The sequence below is a fragment of the Thamnophis sirtalis genome, unplaced genomic scaffold, assembly GCF_051295495.1.
Source record: "Thamnophis sirtalis isolate CommonGarterSnake01/CBP01778 unplaced genomic scaffold, rThaSir2_p1.2 scaffold_3, whole genome shotgun sequence".
Lineage (NCBI taxonomy): Eukaryota > Metazoa > Chordata > Lepidosauria > Squamata > Natricidae > Thamnophis > Thamnophis sirtalis.
In genome coordinates, this window is record NW_028261383.1 from 9,300,375 (window position 1) to 9,316,387 (window position 16,013).

Genomic DNA, 16,013 nt, shown 5'->3' on the forward strand with positions numbered 1-16,013 from the left:
CTGCAAAGGGGGTTTGCCAGATGGCTGCTCGTGAGCGTGGTTACTTCATGGCTGTTGTGTTGAGTTCAGCCTTTTTTAAAGCCATTTTTCACCCTCCCCAGACTCCAGGTGCTTTATAGGAGCCTGGGGAGGGTGAAAACAGTCTCCCCTGCCCCCCCCCCCGGAGGCCCTCCGGAGGCTTCAAGAACTTCCCTGAAGCCTCCGGAGCGCAAAAAAACCACCCTATGGGCAAACCGGAACTTTGGGAACTGACTTCTGGTTTGCTCATAGGGTCAGTTTATGCTCTTCAGGAGGCTTCTCTGAAGCCTCCGGAGGACTAAAAACGACCCTATGAGCAAACTGGAAGTGACGTAGGGTCATTTTTAGTCCTCCGGAGCCTTCAGGGAAGCCTCCTGAAGGTCCCTGAAGGTTCTGGAGGGCCTCTGGGGGGACGGGGAAGGCTTTTTTCGCCCTCCCCAGGCTCCTATAAAGCCTCTGGAGCCTGGGGAGAGCAAAAAAAGCATGCATAAAATGGGGGAGCACCTGTCATACGCACATGTGCACTGCAGCGGTCGCATATTGCATTATGGACAGGTTCCACTCAGGACAGGCCTCACCATGGTTGACCAAAGAAGTTGAGTGTCCGTGCTCAGCGTCCTATCCAGAAATTGGCTTTGGGAAATAGACATATGAGTGCTGCCAGCATTGCAAAGGTTGAAGGGGTGATGGATCATCCTGTCAGTGCTCAGACCATACGCTGCATGCTGCATCAAATTGGTTTATGGTTTATGGTTTATTAAACTTGTATGCCGCCCTATTCCCAGGAGGGACTCAGGGCGGCTAACAAACTCATAGGGAAGGGGGGTAATACAACGAAAGCAAACAAGACAAACAGATCAAAAGGCTGTCATCCCAGAAGGAAGCCTTTTCTAAAGATGATGCACAAGAAAGCCTGCAAAAGTTTGCTGCAGACAAGCAGACTAAGGGCATTGATTTCTGGAACCATGTCCTGTGGTCTGCTGGGACAAAGATAAACGTATTTGGTTCAGATGGTGTCAAGCTTGTGTGGTGGCAACCACGTGAGAAGTACAAAGACAAGTGTGTCTTGCCTACAGTCAAGAATGGTGGTGAGAATGTCATGGTCTGGGACTGCATGAGTGCTGCTGACACTGGGGAGGGAACCATGAATGCCAACATATACTGTGCTATACTGAAGCAGAGCATGATTCTCTCCGTTCGGAGACTGGGCCTCAGGGCAGTATTCCAACATGATAACGTCCCCAAACATACCTCTAAAATGACCACTGTTTTGCTAAAGAAACAGAGGGTAAAGGTGATAGACTAGTCAGATATGTCTCCAGACCTAAACCCTATTGAGCATCAGTGGGGCATCCTGAAATGGAAGATGGAGGTGTGCAAGGTCTCTGACATCCACCAGCTCTGTGATGTCATCATAGAGGAGTGGAAGAGGAGTTGCCACTCCAGTGGCAACCTGTGAAGCTCTGAACTCTATGCCCAAGAGGGTTAAGGCAGTGCTGGAAAATAATGGCAGCCACACAAAATATTGACACTTTGGCCCCATTTGGACATTATCACTTAGGGGTGTACTCACTTTTGTTGTCAATGGTTTAGACATTAATGGTTGTGTGTTGAGTTATTTTGAGGGGACAGCACATTTACACTGTTATACAAGCTGTATACTCACTACTTTACATTGTAGCCAAGTGCCATTTCTTCAATGTTGTCACATGAAAAGATATACATAAATAGCGCGCTCAGCAAACTGGTTGTTACACTAGTTGAATCCCACCACAGGCTAAAATGCAATCCCAGAACCAATAAACCAGATTAATGTCTTCCCAAAAATGAAAACAAGTTCTCCCAGATCCCTTCCTCCTTCCTGGCTATCCAGGGCTTTTTCTGGGAGCAACATGGCAGTCTGGACTTTGCTTACCAAGTGCTCTTTTCATGGAAGTGATTGACAAGGGAACATGGGACACAGTTCTCCCCCTTTCCAGGATGGAGCTGGACAACTCATTGCAGCCAACTTGCCACAGCCATCTCACCACAGGACAACTTGTCATGGAACAATTTCAAAAATTCAATTTGTTTAAAATAATTACAAAATTATTTTAATTGGCATTCACATTTCATTTTGTTCGTTCTTTTGCATCTTTCAGTAATTATTCTATTCCACCATTTTTTCAATATTACTGTAATTCTTGTCCCATGAGTTGGCCACAGTGATTTGGCCTTGGCATAGATCTTCCCAGAATTCCAAAGGAATGAAAACTTCGCATGTCTGCTTTCCTTCATTTCCCACAAGAAATTCTCCAAATTCATTGAAGAGAGTTACATCTGGATGTCCAGCCGTCACTCCAGTTCAGCTCTGCCACACATGCGCACATGCCTCCTGTCAGCCAGCTAGTCTTCAAGCTCTGCCGCACATGCGCAGGGAGAGGGGGGCAGGCAGGGGGGGTCACGTGCAGGTGTGCAGGGTGTCACACACACATGAATGGGGATGGGGCACGTCCCTGGGGGTGACATGCACATGTGGGGGGCACGGGGCGTATGCACAGGGGTGCATACATTGCATTTTGGGGGGTTGGACGCTCATGCGCTTTGGGCACTCGGACCGAAAAAGGTTAGCCATCACTGCCATATACAGTACCACATTCTGCCCCATAAATTATTTATGCACTTGCACTATTCCCTTCTGAAACTAAAAACCAGCTACTCCTTCCATATTTACTGAGGGCACTGTCCGGTGGATGATCTGGCAATGATCAGGAGGAAATTGTAGTTAGTCTTATAAAACGGCACTGAAAGTCCTGTAAAATCAGACAACTCGCCCAAGAATGTAAATCGAGGACTCTGAGCTATGTCTACTGCGTCGCGTGAAACTTTGCATCTAATGTAAACAAGATCATTACAGCAGTACAGGTAGTCCTCAACTTACGACCACAATTGTGCCCAAAATTTTCATTGTTAAGTGAAACATTTGATAAGTGAGTTTTGCCCCATTTTACAACTTTTCTTGCCACGATTGTTAAGTGAATCATTACAGTTGGTAACACATTTGTTAAATAAAACTGATCTCTCCATTGAATTTGCTTGTCAGGAGGTTGCAAAAAGTGATCACATGACCCCTGGACACTGCAATGGTCATCAATATGAATCAGTTGCCAAGCATCTGAATTTTGATCATGTGACCCTGGAAATGCTCACGATGGAAATAAGTGTGAAAAATGATCAGAAGTCATTTTTTTCAGTGATGTTGTAACTTTGAACGGTCACTAAATGAACTGTTGTAAATTCTACATGTAGAGAGAGAAATACATGTAATAAAGCCACTGCTAGGAAACCTAAAAGATGAAGTGAAGAATAAATCATCCTAGAGACCCCCACCTATTGGTCACTTCAAGAATCATGCCAATTTTCTGAGACATAGTAATCGCCTTATCTGGTGTGAGCAATCATAGCTTGTTTCAAAGAACCAGTGAGGGCAAACCTTGGATGTTACCCTTTGAAACAAGTTAATGGATCCCCCAATTGGCTAATATTTTTTAGTTTCCAAATTGGTAGGTCTGGAAATGAAAGAAAAGTTACTAACTAATCCATCCATGCATATCCCTAGATTTGTGACTATCCAGATTTTTACACCCAAATAGTCACATAATTAACTTTTTTTAAAGGTATGGGGAATAGCATTCTTGACAGAACAATTAATCAGTGGAACGACTTCTCTCCAGAAGTTGTGGGTGTTCCATCACTGGAAGTTTTCAAGAAGAACTTTGACAATCATCTATCTATTACAGTACAGGGTTTCCTGTTTGAGCAAGGGGTTGGACTAAAAGACCTCCAAGGTCCCTTCCAACTGTTATTCTGTTCTGTTACAGCAAGATAAGTATTGCAATTCCGCCACAGAAAAAGATCTTCAGGTTTCCTTAATTCCTAAAATTATTCATAGAAAATCTTGTCCAAAGGCCTTAAATTAAGATTTTCTTCAGAGACTACATTCTGCTTCTGGCCTCCTATAAAACTATATCCTTTCTTCCTTCCATGGGGTGAAATGCATCATTTCAGTGTTTTCACTTGGTTTTCTTTAAGTTGTCTGTATGTTTGTGTGTGAAGTTTTTACTACGCACAGGCCTGATGACCAGTTTTTGACAAAAGTTGATTTTATTCTTCAGGACTGTGCCATACTATTGCAGCAGCTGTTATGTGGCAATGCCCTTGAGCATTAACTTTCAAAATAAATGTTGACTCTAACTTAGCAAGAAGTTACTTCAGTTCTGTGACATGCTTGGGCATTAACAAAACCCCTGGAGTTTTCTCTTCAACTACCATGCCAACAAATGTCAGATTTGTTTTTTCCACAACCACAGGTGTGGTGTATTCCCTCCTCGGCCAATTTCAAGGACTGAGTTCCCATCTCTCTGAATTCTTGACAGCTGATTTAATTCTAGCTCTACCTTAACTGTACAGGGATTAATTACCCTTTGATTTATTTCCAGAGAAACGCCCAACAATCTTTGAGTCCAATAACTAATTGAATTAGTCAGGGATGTCCCCCGACAGGGCAAATTACCATAAAAGTTTCAGCTCTGCTCTTTGGCAGAATCCTCCAGGGGAGACTTTTGACAGACACAGGGAGTCAGGTGCAGTTCACTTCCTTACACCGACCCTGGAGGCCTGAAGTGTAATTATTTCCTGGCTGAGAACTTGGCTTTAGGGCAAAAAGTTTCAGTGGATAATTTCAGTCTTTGGACAGAAAGATCAGAGCTGTCTAGATTCCTTCACATCAAAATGTGCTACCCTGGGAAAAATAAGAGTTGAGTGCAAAGAGACTCGTTTCTGCCTGCCAGAGACATTTCCCCCAAAGAGTTTCCTTTTCCATCTTTTTTCCCAATATAAACTCAGCTTTCTGTGCTCGTGTTTCATCTGGTGCAAGGCTTATTTAATTCCTTATCCCTCTCATCAACACTCCCCCACCCTTTGTTGAAAAGAAGGGTTGGGGGTTTTCCAGAATGGTTGGGTAACAACTTTTACTCCCTTGCCACTAGGGGCACTGGCTGCAAGTAGAATATTGGGGCTCCTACAGATGTGGAGGAAAGATCACTAGGCATGTCAATGGGGAGTGGGGGTAATTATAATTCTACAACTGTCAAAGAGAGAGACTGGCAGAGCCAGGGGGAGGAGTCAAGTGGAGAATTAGTCTGGATCCTTAGGTCCTTACAAATGGGTGCAAGATGGCAAAGTCTGACCCCTCTCAATTGCTGTTGAACCTTATCTAGTCTGGTCCAGGTGCAAACCACCAATCTGGGGCGATGTCTGGGTAAAAGACAGCAGCAGTTAAACAACTAATTGAACTCTTCACGTGTGCATCTGGTTGTTGGTGCCTAGCAACTATACAATTGTAACATTGTGGAGTAAACCCAGGCCAACAAATATGCTGGATGACAACACCCAGAATTTCCTGTTAACGGCCAGGGCCCTCGCCTCTCCCACCTGGTGTAGTGGGCTGTGCCAGGCGTGAGAAAATCCACCGCTCTTTTCCCACGGGGAGGGGCACCCATTACACCAACTTCCGAAGTCTCTGCCTCTCTCCCTCCCCCGCCCGTCCTCCCCTCTGCCAAAGGGAGAAACCACGAAGGGCCTTTTTATCCCCTTCCAATCCCCCCCCGCAATGCAACCTCTAGGATCCCCCCGCCCTCGGCATGCAGCCTCTAGAAAGCCACCGGCAGTGCTCCATGGGTCCCCGATCGATGAGTTCGGTGCGGGGGAAAGAGGAGCTGAGTCCTCACCCCCGCCTCCCCTGCAGAGATGAATTGCCAGTCCGTTTTGCATCGCACGGCCTCCCCCTAGAATTTCCCCGGGAGAAGCCATCTCCGCAGCTTCAGAGCTCAAACGGAGCATGCGCGAGACAATGTTGCCCGCAGTAGCTCCTAAGGGCGGGGGGGGGGAAGCGTCCACATGAACGGATGTTTTCCAAGGAAGCCGCTTATCTCCTTTCCGCTCTAGGAGTTAACTGTCTTTAACCCTTCCATTGAGCCTTGCTCTTGCAGGCATAGATGTCATGGACTGTACAGCGGGAACGACACATGATAGTTAATTGGCGTTTCACGGGCAAAAAGGATTGGGTGGAAAGCGAGGAAGGAAGCCCTCCGCCGAGCTGAGACATTCCCTTTGTGTCCCATCACCCGCTCCCCTCCGATTTTTATTCCCCTTAGATTGTTACGCAAAGGAGGCAAACGCGTCTCTTTTATCAATTAATATCTGGCGCACAGGGTTGAAAATGGAGGGGTCCCTTTATCCGGTGGCTTGAAAGGTGAGGCTGTCATGATAGTCAGCCACCACTAGGAGGTTTCCTCCACAGGCAGCGCAGCACTGGCAGCCCGAGAGCGTCAGAAGGGTTACTGAGCATGCGCTATCTCTTGCCCTCTTTCCCTGAGCCTAATGAAAAGGCGCAAAGAGAGGTTGTGCATCCGACAAAGGCTTCCCTCCTCCTCCGCCTTTTGCACTGTGGACCCACCCCACCACCACCACCATTCTCCGGGGACAAGAGACTCAGGAAGTGCTGGCAGGAAAGGAGGGTTTACTGCTTGAGCAGGGTGGTGTTGGACTAGAAGACCTCTAAAGACCCTTTAAACTCTTGTTATTCTGTAGCTGTTTCCTAAAAATGCTGCAGGAGTCACTTTGCAGCATCTCTAGAAAAGATTTGCCAGTGTGCAGAGGATATGCAAATCTGGAAGGGAAAAAAATGAAATTTGAATATTATGGACATAAAATGAAATAAAATAAAAATCTTTCTAACACCCACATTTCTTTCTCGGCTCAACCCACCTCGCAGGGTTGTTGCTGGAGAGAAAATAGGAGCCGGAAGTCTTGGGTATATTCTCTGCCCTACATGTAGTCCTCAATTACAACAGTTCATTTAGTGACCAAACTTACAATGGCCCTGAAAAAAATGATTTAAGACCATTTTTCACACATTTGCCACCGTTGTAGCATCCCCATGGTCACATGATCAAAAAATCCAGGCGCTTGGCAACTGACTCATATTTGCGATGGTTGCAATGTTCAGGGATTATTTGATCCCCTTCTGTAACCTTCTGACAAGCAAATTCAATGGGGAAGCCAGATTCACTAAACAACTTGCTACTAACTTAACTACTACAGTGATTTAATAACTGGCGTGAAAGGTCATAAAAAGGGGCAAAATTCACGGCTGTCTCTCTTAGCAACAGAAATTTTGGCCTCAATTGTGGTTGTAAGTCAAGGATTACCTGTATTTATTTTAAAAGCAGAATTAAAGCAGAATTTAAAAACCATAATAAATGTTTAAAAAGTTATTATTTTCAAAAAATTCAGTACTTCTCTTCTGCATAAGGTATTGTTTTCTTCTGCATACATAAAAAAGGGGCAAATCGGGAAGATGTTCATTAAGATACAGAAAAAATATTTGTAACTTTGCTTTGCAAAACTGAAATTCAAGAGCAAAAGCAAGATAATTGTCTAAAGGACCGCTTTCTGAATTAAAGGGCTGTCCTTTATAATAAAGGACAAATCATGGGCTGGCTGCTAAAATAAAGCAAGGTCATGGCACACACTTGAAAGTAAATCAGGAAGACTGTAATGAGGGGGGGGGGTCTGTCTGCCAAGAACAAAGAATGCTTATCAACAGGAAATATGCATGTGTAAAGCTTGTAGCAATTATGGCTAACTAGAAAGCTGATAAAAGGTAACAAGAATTAGACAACTTGCAGACCTCAGCAAAATGTTAGGAATAGAGAAGCTCCGGAAGCCTCTGGAGGGCCTCCAGGGGGGCGGGGGAGGCTATTTTCGCCCTCCCCAGGCTTATATAAAGCCTCTGAAGCCTGGGGAGGGCGAAAAAAGCATGCAAAAATGGGGAGTCATGCCTCCTGCATGCGTGCTGATGGGGTCGCACATTGCATTATGGGTGCGGCACGCCCGCACACGACCCCCTTGCGCTCCCCCCGCTTATGGCACACAAGCCAAAAAAGGTTCGCACTTGCTAACCTATTCTATAGCTGTGTATGTGGGGGGGGTTCCTAGGTGTAAAACCTTTTGCCACCACTGAATTACATTTTGTTGGATAGGGCCCATTATTCAAGCTATTGACATCCTTTTGGAACTTGAATCTATCTTCTGGAACATTGGCTATTCCCCACCCCACCCCAGTTTGGAATTGTGGGAAGCCCCATCCCCCCACCAAGCATGAAATAATTTGGGGGACATTAAAAAAGGCAGAATATTATATTTCCCCAAAAGAGAAATGGAGAAACATGTTCTTAGAGGCAAAAAGCCAGGAATTCTTTCAGGGATAAAGAGGGAAATCAAGGTCCTTTAGTAGACCTGCAAGATGCGGTGGACATGTATACTTAGATGCCTTGGTAAGTCATTTGACAAAGTAGACCAGAGTCTACTTCTTGGCAAGATAGAAAATGTGGGCTAGACAGCGGTCATCACCACCAGATGGATTCTTAACTGGCTGACCAATTGTATAGTTCTCAATGGTTCAGTATGCTCATTTTCACTTTAAAGGTAGATGAGGCCAGGAAGATTAAAACACCCTCTATATAATTCTGCAGGCAATGCTTATACAAGCCGCATTTGGATTTGGGGGTGTCAAAATAATGGCCAGGCATTTGGAAATTGGAAAACCTTCCATGTGGGGTGGAAGAAAGCCTTTCTGCAACTCCTTTCCAGCTGATTGGAGGAAACACAGGAGTGAATGCTCCTGGTGTACTCCAGATCATATATATTCAAAAATACATTGAGCACTAGAGGGCAGCATTGAACTTCTTTTTGAGTACTACTGGAACTTCCAAATCTCTGAACAGAGAAAGGAGGACATGGACAATTGGAAAGAAGGGGAAATAGAGAGGAAAGAAGGATACACTGTTTAACATTAGCAGATGCCAAGATCAGCAACAAATGTTAATGAAAAATGGAAAAAAAGTGTACTTAAGCACACACATATATGAAATAACTTGATTAGTTTCCATCCATTGTTTCTTGTCAAAGCACCAGAAGGCAGGACAAGAAACAATGGATGGAAACTAACCAAGGTGAGAAGCAATCTGGAATTAAGAAAAAACTTCCTAACAGGAAGGACAATTAACCAGTGGAACTACTTGCCTCCAGAGGTTGTGTGGGTTTTATCACTGGAGTTTTTTAAGATATTGGACAGTCACTTGTCTGGAGTGGTATAGGATCTCCTGGTTGAGCAGGGGACTGGACTAGAAGACCTCCAATGTCCCTTCCAGCTCTATTCTGAATAGCTTTTCAACATCAAAAAGACTGCTTTTCCAATTAGGATATTTTTTCCAACAAATCTTTTATGTTCCAGAACATATGCTAGATAATTCGGATGTGTACCAAAGAAAGTCAGAAGTCATTCTTTTTGTGCTATTCTTATTTTTTCTTTTTGCATTTCTATCTTCTATCTTGGTTTTTTCTCTTTCTTATATAGTTTGCTGTTTACCTTTTTAATTTGGGTTTTTTTGAAAATCAATAAAGTTATTTTAAAAAAGCTATATACTGGCTATTATGTTAATAATATAGCATCAGTAATAATGCACTTGGAAATTTTCACCACAGAAATACATGGCAAGTTGTGTGATCTACAGATTCTAATGATCTAAAGTGAACTGAAGGGGCTGGATTGAAGCTCACTGTAGCAATCAAGAAATAAACTAAATAACATAAATCTAGGCTGTTCAATCAATTGATCGACAAGGGAAAGAAGCCAACATTGTACTAGGCCACAATACAAAATTCAGATCTGAGGTCTTCTAGTCCAACCTCCTGCTCAACAAGAGATCCTACACAATAATTTGAATGACTAGCGTGTGAAAACAATCCAATTTTTTAAAAAAGAGACAACAAAAGCCAGAAAATATTTAATTTTAAAATGGTGGCTGCTGAATGGACAACCAAAATGAACATTTGATATAATAGGACATTTAGTAACTGTATTGGTTCTGTGGGTTTAACCCTGGCACAATTTGATTGCCCATGGTTCAGGAGATCTTGTCCTCTCTAGCTTTGGATTGGGAAAAAAAACAGCAGCAAGTAAGACTAAAAAGAACTGGGTCCCCTGGAAGGTAAGGTGAAGATTGGAAATAACAAGCCTGGCTTTCTTGACATAAAGAAGGATAGTCCAGATTATTTCTCTCACCTCTGAACCCTTTTCTTTGCTCACTTTGTATTTATTCTCCTGTTGGCCTCCTGTTTTTCTGCTTGGGTGAGATGGCTTATAGGAGCTATAGGCGTCCCAGGGTCATGTGATCACCTTTTGTAACCTTCTGACGTTTTGTAACCTTCTGACAAGTAAAATCCATGGAGGAAGCCAGATTCACTTAACAACCATTTTACTCATTTAAGAACTGCAACATTCACTTTAATAATTGTGGCAAGAAAGATTGCAAAATGGGGCAGAGTTTATTTAATAACTGTCTCACTTAACAACAAATTCTGGACTCAATTGTGGTCTTAAGTCAAGGACTACCTATATAATAATGCTTAAATATTACCATTGTTATAAATATGTCACCAAGTTTACAATGCTGAGGAAGACCCACTCTTCTTTTAACCTTTTCCAATTTTACTTCAAGAATTACAGGTTACATCAACACATTTTAAAATATTGGCAGATATCATTTTCATTTTCTGATTGTCCACACTATACCAGATCATGGATACAGGTGAGTCTGTGTCAGGATCCAATTTGGGTCAGTCATTGGAACCAGAGATTTAGTCTTCTGAATTTTCAGATTTGTCCTGGAGTCCATCCTCAGGGAGGATGGAGTCCATCCTCAGGGAACTTCTCTCTCACCAGAATTTTCTCAAACTTCTCTCACCAGAGAAGTTTCATGAAGATAGGCTCCAGCACAACTCCAAAATCTCAGAAGACTACACCTCTGGTCCTGGTGACCAACCCAGATTGTATCCTGCAACATTATCCAGGGGCACATATATTTGCCTTCATTCATGAGTCTGTCAGTTCACCAGAATTTACCAGGAGGTACATCTGGAGCAGTGGTGGGTTGCTAACACATTTGCTACCGGTTCACTCGTGCACCAGCACTCGCTTACACACAAGGTTTAGGTTTAGGTTTTATTCAACTTGTAGGCCGCCCTATTCCCAAGGGACTCAGGGCGGCTAACAAAACCAAGGGAAGGGGGGGGGGAACAATACAAAAGGGAAGGCAACTGAAACAAACAACAATACAAAGCCAGTTTAAAAGGTCTCAACAAGAACACCAATTCAAGTGGGGATGGAACTCAACAGCCCCAGGCCTGCTGGAACAGCCAGGTCTTAACGGCTTTACGGAAAGCCTGAAGGGTGGTGAGGGTCCGAATCTCCACGGGGAGATCGTTCCAGAGAGCCGGAGCAGCCACAGAGAAGGCCCTCCTCCGAGTGGTTGACAGCCGGCATTGGCCGGCAGATGGAATTCGGAGGAGGCCTAATCTGTGGGATCTAATGGGTGTTTGGGAGGTAATCGGCAGGAGGCAGTCTCTCAAGGGAAGTGGGTGGAGCCTCCGGCCGCCACCACTAGCAGTTCGGCCAAACCGGGCCGAATCGGCAGCAACCCCCCTCTGATCTGGAGGGATCCAGAAGGGCCTTCTCTATGGTGGCTCCCTCCCTTTGGGACATCATCCTTGCAGAAATTAAACTGGTCCCCACTCTGACATTCTTTCCGAAGGCCATGAAGCAGAGGTGGGTTCCTACCAGTTCAGATCGGTTTTGCCAAGTAGATAATAATTCAGCCTGCCATTTATAGCAATTTATAGCAATTTGACTTAGATACCGCTTCATAGGGCTTTCAGCCCTCTCTAAGCGGTTTACAGAGTCAGCATATTGCCCCCAACAACAATCCGGGTCCTCATTTTACCCACCTCGGAAGGATGGAAGGCTGAGTCAACCCTGAGCCGGTGAGATTTGAACAGCCGAACTGCAGAACTGCAGTCAGCTGAAGTAGCCTGCAGTGCTGCATTTAACCACTGTGCCACCTCGGCTCTTCTATGCCCCTGAATTGGTTGTATCAGTGGCGCCGTAGGCGCCATTTTTTTTGCTTCAAAAATGCAAAAGCATTTTTTCTACTGTTCATGTGTGCATAGCGCGAATCAAGCACACATGCACCCTAAGCGCATCCCTGAGCAAACCGGCAGTAATAGAAGCCGGAATACATCCCTGCCCTGAAGATGTGTTTTTACCAGCAAGCCTGGGGAACCCAAAGTGTGATGGAGCCCATCAAATGGCTTATTTAATCATGTGCTGCCCCTTCCAGCTCTATTCTGCTTGAAGTTGGTGCTTCTCAGACTCCTAGTCAATTATGTGAACAAAGCCTTAGAACAAATTCCAGAGGGATGATAAATACTTCTCATATTTTTATCCCCATGGAAAGGTGTGTTTGTGAATGTGTGTTTGTGTGTCCATCCATGCACATGCACGTGTGTGATTTAAGATTCCAAAAATATTCATCATCTCATTATCATCTCTGGAAAATCCTCTTACCTGAAGTTCTGCCTCCTTCTGCTCCTCTTCCTAGCTCAATAGGAAACCTTCTGCCAGGGACGCTGCCTGAGATGTAGTCTCTGTACTCTGAAGTACCAGCTAGGATGACACAAGGACCTTCTCCTTCTCCTGCCAGGTCTTGTGAAACCATCTCTCCTTTGGGTTCCAAGGGACAGCTGCAAAGCATCTCCTAGCTTTGAAAGCAAGTTGCTTCCATGAGGCAATCTTCAGGATGGGTTCTTTTCCTTGTTACTCCAATGAGAGTTCAGCTGTCAAAGATGACACTTTCCACTCTCAAATAGAGAGAAGGTAAAAAATTCAGAAGTCCCGCAGAGAGTAATCCAACAGCCTCCTGGAGAATCCTTTATTTGGAGGAGTTCTTGGTGCTCTCTGAGCTTGCTTGTTTTCTTGCAGACATTTCATTACCCAAACTAGGTAACATCATCAGGGCTAGTAAGGAGTGGGGTTTGCGCTCAGTTTATATTCTATATTCTAAAAAATCTAAATAATCCTTTATTCCTTGGATCTTACATTTGAATAAGAACTGGGGACAGTTTGTGATCTGCAGCCCTTTCAGAAGGGGTGGCCTGGCAAAAGGGGATTTCACACATGCCCACTCCCACTTTGAAGCCCGATGCAGCCAGAATGGTGGAAGCATCTCTATACAATTTTGCAGACAATGCCTGTGCAACTTGCAATGGGATGGGGGGGGGGGATGACACCCAGGCATTTGAGGATTGGCTAATTCTCCTTCTGGGCTTGGAGAAAGCCTTTCTCGAATTTCTTCCCAGCTGATCTGAGGGACTGGAGTGCTGTTGGCATGCACCAGATCACACATATTCAAAAATGTAGACCACTAGAGGGTAGTATTGCGCTTCTTCTCTGACTTGTGGCTAGAGCTACCTGATTTCTGAACAGGGAAAGGAGAACATGGACAATTGAAAAGAAGAGCACTGTTTAAATATAGGAAAAGTCATGCGATCTATAGACTCGACTCCAGGGATCATGAATTTGAAGGGGGGTAGATTGAGGCCCTTTGCTAGAATCAAAATTAAATAATATAAATATGGGCTGTTCAATCTGTTGATTAATGAGGGTAAGAAAGAAGCCAAATAATATATGAGGTCATAATGCACAAATCTCACTGATGGTGTGACCAACCATAAGAATAATTCATTTGTATGCTGAGTCTCAGCACCTCTGGGTAGCTTACAACTATTAAAAACATTTAAGAACATAAATCAATACAAAAGATCCCACTATATAGGGTATCAGTCAGATCCCATTTGGAGTACTGTTTCCAGTTCTGGAGACCTTTTTAAAAAGAAAAGATATAAGATTGATCTAGTCCAGAGATGGGCAACAAAAATGATGAAAGGTCTGAGGGACAAATCGTATCAGGAGAGATTGGAAAACTAGATATGTGTACCCTGAAGGACAAACAGGAAAGTGGGAACATTATTGAAACCTCAAGATATATTAAGATTGTGAAGATTCTAGAAAGCTGTACTTAGAATGTTATGCAAAAATCAAGAACAGGGTGGGTACTCTCAAAATGATAGGGGGGACAAAAGTAATGTTAGAAAATATTATTTCACATAATGAAGAGTGGTGGAAGTTTGGAACCATCTTCCATAGGGGGTAGTGACTCAAACATCAGTAACAGTTTAAATATGTTTGGGATAAATGCATGTCCACCATCCATCTCTAAAATTAAAAGCTAATTTAAAATAATTAAATCATCATTTTAGTCATTTTCCATCCACTGCAGGATGAAGGCCTCTTCCACATGTTTCCAATTCCAACCAATACAATCCTGAGCTTTATTTGCCAATTGGGCCTGCCATACTTGCTGATGTTGTCAATCCATCTTGTTTTAGGTCTTTCATTGAACGCTTTTTAACAGGTGGGATACATTCTGACTGACTTGGCTCACCTGCCATCAGTTCTTCTTGTTATGTGACCAGTCCAATTCTTTTCCTCTCTTGATGACGTTGCAGTTTCATTTGTTGTCTAATTCATATGGTCTTTCTATCCTATTTTATAATTCCAAGAGTGTATCTTTCCATGGCTCTCTGCACCACCCAGTTTTTGTATTGATTGTGAGGTTAGTGTCCATGTTTCACCGGCGTACGTTAGAGCAGGTAGCACACACTGATTTAAAACTTTTCTCTTCAGGCATGGGGGGAGGCTGTTCTTGAAAATTATGCTTAACTTGCTAAATCCCTGCCAACTACAATTAACCCACCATTCAATTTCCTTTATTGTATAACCTTGCATTAAGATCCATTGGCCAAGGCATATGTAGTGGTCTGTTTAGTTCTGCTCCAGATATTTTAAAAATAATTTCTTTGGTGAATTTGTTAAACATAACCTTGCTCTTGTTCAGGTTTAAGCCAAATGGTTAATAATTTAATTAATTAATTAAGAAGAAAAAAAACCCTACTGAAGCTGAATAACTCTCTCATCTCAAACCATCTCACAGGGTTGTTGTGGGGAAAATAGGAGGGATTCTTGTGCGTGTTCACAGGCTTGAGTTAAATAGAATTTTTTTTTATTTTTCCTGAGCTGGGTCACGAATAAACAGAAATGGCAGCTGCTGGAAGTACAGTAGCTTCCTCATTCAACCACATACAGTGGTTATAGATAGCCTACATTATTAGAGGGTCTGCCAGTAGAAGTTTATATAATGACAAGCAGGTTTTGATCTTCAGATGTGCAGTCTGAGATGCTACTGCCCTGGGCTTTGATTACAAGGTGCATATTGGATATGTAAATTTAAATATTGTCCTAAGGATGTTTAAGCCCGGGAAGGAATATCGCCCTCAGATATGCAGATTCCTTCCTAATTGTGGATTTATTATGAGGTCAAATTGATATTTTTTAATTTAAATATCCCAACTTTATTTTTGATATTTGCTTAAATATCCCACCTTTATTATTTTTACAAATAACCCAAGACTGCAAACATATCCAACATATTCCTATATCCAACATATCCCCCACAACCACAACCCTGTGGGGTGGTTTGAGATGAAAGTGAGTCATTCAGCCTCTTATTCAGTACTCACTTACTCAGTTACTTAGTCCTCACTTACCAACAGTTCATTCACTGACAGATCCCACGATTCTTATGACTGGTCCTCAAAAGTTCTGGTCGTAGTCATGAACACAATTCAGGAACTTAGCAACCATAAGCATAGAGACATAGAAAACTGATGGCAGAAAAAGTCCTAATGGTCCATCGAGTCTGCCTGTTGAGGGGTTTTTTTTGTTTTTGTTTTTAATTAAATTATTAAGACCCGTTTGACTAAAAAAATAAATCTGAAAAAGAGTCAGGTTATTTTTAATAAATTCACCAAAGAAAACATTTTATATCTGGAGAACTAGCTGTAGAAGACCACTACATACACTTAAGGATTGAACTTCTCGTCCCAATTTTTCCTTGAGGAGATTCTTTTTCTTTAACAGAGCCTGTGAAGTATTC